Genomic DNA, 5854 nt, shown 5'->3' with positions numbered 1-5854 from the left:
TATAGAAAAAATGTTCTTTTTAGACTGACGATTGTTGATTTAGTTCACAGCACTACGAACTTAACCCAATTTTGTCTGTCATACGATATAGTTTGTTTCTCTACTTTCAATATTCACTTTATCCTTCCGACCAATATCAACTGGCTTCTTTATTTTGTCTTATTATTTTCTTTATTTAATTGTTATAGACTACAAATTGGCGCCCAACGTTGGTCCGGAACTAAAGATTATAAGTTAGTCTCTTGCTCTACCGTCTAAGCAAAGCCATGCATGTATTTCATTTGTAAACGATTATTTGTAGAAATCGATCTTTTATGCACTAGAATTTTATTCTTTAAAATTATCGATTTTAAAACATCCACATTTAAATAAAGAACACTAAACAATATATAACGAGAAATAAATTAAAATTGTTTAGAGGTACAAATGAATAGTTTTGACGTACAGATGCAATCTAGTTTTGTGGCTCTGATGATGGTGAATTTTCTGCAAGTGTAAGAAGGGCTTGGTGTAGATAGCCGTTACCGTAAACCATGTTTTTGAGAGAAAAGCTGTAGAAATTCATCAAGAGTCGCAAACTTCTGTGTACTTCTACATATTATTCTATTCTATTCTTTTCGGATTAGAAGGCCGTGCGACGCTACTTCGAGTGACCAAGCGCAAGGGTCTCTGAGAGGATACCTTGACTTGATCGATTGCTATTGTCTAGCTTACCTCACAACCTCTTCGGAAAATGTTAGCGATGGAAAAAGCGACAGAAGAAAAACTATTTTTATTCTAATTTTAAATATAATTTACTATTTTTATTGGACGCCTTATTTTGTTTACGTGTAATAAATATCTTAAATCCATCCAGTCATGCCATAAAGATAAAGAGATAAAATTCGTTTATTCGTCATTGTAACTTTTAACTGAAAAATCATTGATTGTCAACATATTATTTTTTAATCTATTTTATTTTTGACTCTACTCTGCTTCGCAAGATATTATAGTTGTATAGAAGAAGCAGAAAGAAATTTCAAAACAACAACAAATTATTTAATAAAGTTTAACAATACAGATTTATACATATACACTTTATCAAACATAGTCTAAATGAAATCAAAATAATCAGGCGACATCACTACCAAGGATTCTGGTCATTTAAATATACTTGTTTATTAATTAATACGCCTTTTTACAATTTAATATGCGTTTTGAATTAACATGGTAGTCCAATGATGTTTTACGGAGTTTTATTAAAATATCTATATATTTTATATATACTTTTGCAGTAGAAACTTTGCTACAGTTAGTTTTTCACGGTGCCTTTTAAATACACTATGGACGTTTTCTATTTTTTTTAATTTATAATAATTATTGTAAATGTACAAAATATTATCATATATAAAATATTTTGTGAGGCCACTGTAAATACTGAATATTCTCCTTGAAATCAGTTAAAACACTATGGACGTTTCCGATTTTTTTTAACTTACATTTGGTATGATTTAAGATTCCTAACTTATCACTTAAAGTCTAAAATGGATCATTTTCGAGTACATGGAAATCTCTTCTGTACTGGATGCTTGTCATAAATAACCGAGCCCTCCTCTCACCCCGTATAATTTGATTTTAGTTCAATTTTCGCGCGTTCCCATTGTGCAACACCCTCTATTTGGCAATAAATTAATTTGCATATGTTTTATTATCTGTTCTCGCTCCGTTGTCGGCCATATGTAATGATAATGTTTATTTGCTAAATTGCGTTTGGAGAGGATTAGGATTGTTTCGTGCTTTGGTCCCCGCTCACGTTATTACGAGGGGGGTTTTTATTTGAGGTCCATAACAATGGTGGGGTCTGGTATAGTTTCTATTATAAAAATCTGATGCCTGTGTTTGAATTTATCATTTGTTAACAGTCGTCCTTTTTATAATAATAATAATTAAGTTTATTTATCTTCTCAATTATTTTGTTAAAAGGAATTCATTGGACCGGCAAGTAGCTTCGAACGGCCACCGACAAGAAGATACAGGCTGCCTTCTACTGGTCCTATTGGATATATCTGGGGAGACTTATATTCAGCAATGGATTTCATGGGGCTGAAGTGATGTTGTGATGAAAAATGTGAGACAAAAGATAACATTTCCAACGCCCTTTCTCTTTCTAGAAGTATATTAAAATTCTTTGTTATATTTCTCTCCATGGTATGGCCACATTTAACGAAAACCAGATGACCACGTGGTAAAAACTGCCTTAAGCCTCCCAGATTTCCCAAGAGGGAGAGGGCGTCCAAAAGCTACGTGGTGATCTAATATCGGAAAGGAACTGGAAACCCTTCAACTTGATGCAGAGAAAACCCAGGATAGAGTGGCCTGGCACAAATTGATAAGGAGAACCGACCCCAAATAAGGGGAAAAGGGAAGGAAGAAGAAAATATTTCTCTCCCAAACAAGACAGCTTTATAAAGTTTTTTTTCGTTTTTAACACATTCTTCCTTACCAAGATTGTTAGAAATCTTTGGAGAAGATCTGTTTTACAGTGAGTTAAGGTTGAATTGATGAAGATGATGAAGTCAGAAATACCACTCTTTTCAAATTTTAAAAAAATAGTTATTTTTTTAATCTGTATATATAAAAATGAATGTTTGTCTGTATGTCCTTTATAGAATCGTAAACTATATATTTCATCATATTTTAATTTTCAGAAAAGTTGTTGTATATGAGCCCATGAAGGTCTCTAAGTAGGTATGATGAATTTTTGATAGACAGCGCCGCTGTCATTGATATGAATTTCATATTTTCCGTGACAGTTCATGCTGCTTTCAATTGAAACTGAAACAGCGAATGAATGATGACGTTTCGATTCGTGAGTGATCTAAGAATTTATATGAATTGTGAAATTCATGTAAGCAATTACTAAAACAAGGGCACAGTTAGTTCTGTATGAAAATTAATTGTTAATTTTCATATCTATACACCAATAGGATTCAATGTTGATCCGTGAACCAACTTTTGTGTAAGTATATGCCAGTTGTTAATGTTTTTTTAAGCGTTTATTTGATAACTGTACTGTAGAATTCACTCATAAATAACAAATATCGTAATTCTGTACATATGTCAAAAAATTAACACATGTCCATTTAACCGGTGTGCGCGACTGTACCTACAAACCGGTAATACCGTTTTTTTTCCCCGTTTAATTTAAACTAAATCTATTAGTGATCGTCATCGAGGATAACGATGGAGGGGGCCACCGCAAATTGTTCCGATCGGCTTGTCGCCAACCACTCGTCGCTAAGTGCTTCTCTATACGACTGTACTGTGCTCTGTGTATATTACGATTGTATTGATTATATAGTTGTTTATTTCAGTGCAATTAGGCTTGCTGGAGGGGCGAAACACTTGAAATTAACGTCGACTGAAAATACAATTCTTTTTTTAAAGCACCTAAATGCTATATGCTATTATATAGCAACATTCTCTGTTCGAATCTTCATTACATTCTGGCTTCAGACAATGATGTATTCCGTAACTTTTTTTTAACACCTCACCATGAAAAGTATCCAGACAAGTATTTTATAATGGTGTACAGCTACGTATTATTATCTTATTTGGTTTTGTTTTGTGTTAGAAGTTATGTTTGATTATATTAGGGGAAAGTAATGTCGTTGTAGCTCATTACGCAATTTGAAAACGTACTAGATGCCAAAAGTTTGTTGATTGCCAAAATTCACGCGACTAAAACTTGTTAAAGTTGAAGTAGTGTGAATTTAACTTAAGAAAGCGACATTACTTACCGGTCCCCCTAATATAGACATATTCCATAAGTGTTAAAATCTTAAAGAACATTTATTTAATATCTATTTTTATTGAAATATATGTTGTGAGTACTTGGATTCAGATACAAATTGCTTTGTAACGTATTTTTAACGTGAAGTAGAATAAGTTCTAGTGTATATTTTTTGTAAGTATAAATATAAATTAAAAAAAAAAATAGAACTTGGATATAGGCCTCACTCAAAGATTCAATAAGACAATGAAAGTGGCCTGGCTTGTTCCCTGTACAAGTACGTGATGTTAGCCCGAAGGCTTTTACAGCTTCATCTGAGATGATTTCACAGAGCGGGAAGGTCCGTATCTAACGACCTGTATCCAACGACTTCGAAAGACATTAACGTGGTTGTCAATCCACATTGCAGGTAGACCTTTATTTACTTACTTTGATTTATTAAAGAGATTGGCCAACGGCGAACTTCGTTCCATATAACAGTCATTGAAATAATAAATATTCGATTTTTAAATTTACATGTTGAGAGAAAGAGGCGTTGTTTTTCTTTGAGTTACAAAGTATCACATTTTTGAGAGAGAGAATTTTTAACATTGTCTGTTATAAAAACAAAGATTCTTCGCCTGCAAAAAATTTCAAGTCTACTTCTTCCCCAACAGACGTCTTATGGAGAAACCAAATGAAAGACGATCGAATAAAAAAAACATGGACACTCCACACCCATTGTCGGTACGATGTATTCATTCGCATATTTATTAAATTGCGTTATTATAATTCCATTAAATAGATATACGCGAGGCACATCATATGTATTCATTTGGAGTCATTCGTGCGCGAAAACTGGCGGGAACTTTCCGGTCTTCAAGTGGATCAGTTCACTCGGGTCCGTTCTTTGTTACATCCCAGTTCCGGTCTTTTTGTAAATCACGTGTTCCATTGTAATAAGGTCGAGTTTCTATTGAGTTTTCTGTTTTTTTTTTTTCATTATTATTATTTCTTTTGTTTACCGTTTTCAAGTGGACGAGTCTACTGTAACCGATATAGGGAACGAATGAGTTTTGAATACGTACTTGAGTTTTGAAACACGTTGATGCCGATGTATTGGAGCACCGGTGTTGGATGGTCTTAAAATCAAAAGTTATGCGCATATACATATATAATATCTAAGAGAAATAGATATCAGCAAATCTTTAACATAGTTTCGAATATACACTTGAAATATAACACGAACATGTCTGAACTTGTTAAGACAGTCGCACGATGCTGTTTGCGTGCAAACAACTTTTAATCAGTTCCGTGTGTTTTGGACAAAGATCTGCTACCAGACCAAAGATATGCTTAAAGGCCGGTCAGAAGTAGCTTTAACAAGGTACCATTTTTTAATTTCTGTATTCGTACCTCCTGTCTGATGTGGGACAGAGACGTTTAAATTTCGGTTTATAAGTGTTTCAGATATACTTTTTCATAAACACTTGTCTTATTTCTTCCTTCGCAATATCTTTCATACTTTTTCTTTCTTTTATCTACCATAAAATCTTTCACTCCGTACTTATTCCCTGTTGATGTTGGTTCTGTTAGCCCGAAGGCTTTTACAGCTTCATCTAAGTTAAGTTCACGGAGCAGAAAGGTCTGTAAACTTAACACTCCATAAGCATTATTGACCTTCAACCATCGCTTTACATCCTTCTTCTTTATTCTCAAAGTATCACAGATTATTTATCACACTATTGTTTTCTAGTTTTGTGTTTAGACATTTTGCATCTAACATTTTTATATCTACTCTTAAATATTTTAATTTTTCTTTAGTCTAATCCATGTACTTCTTGTGGTTGGCCTTCGTACGTTTGCTGGTCTGTGATCTTCAGAATATTAAAGCCCATTATGAACGCTGGAGTCATCAGTTCTGAAAGCAATTGGACCTACCAGTTACATCCGTTCATCTATGGAAATTCTAAATTCAAATTTAAAAAAAAAATAAGTTTACGTTTTGAAATTAATGTCTCATGTCAACGGATAACTAGTTTAATAGGATATTTGAATCGCGTAATTGCTTGGAGTAGATAAATATCTCCCAACAATGAGACA

The sequence above is a fragment of the Battus philenor genome, unplaced genomic scaffold, assembly GCF_028537555.1.
Source record: "Battus philenor isolate CCGP_79_NKW_IND1 unplaced genomic scaffold, ilBatPhil1.0.hap1 SCAF_2, whole genome shotgun sequence".
In the NCBI taxonomy this organism is placed as follows: domain Eukaryota; kingdom Metazoa; phylum Arthropoda; class Insecta; order Lepidoptera; family Papilionidae; genus Battus; species Battus philenor.
The sequence above is the reverse complement of the archived record's forward strand: the minus strand, read 5'-3'. Positions refer to the sequence as shown.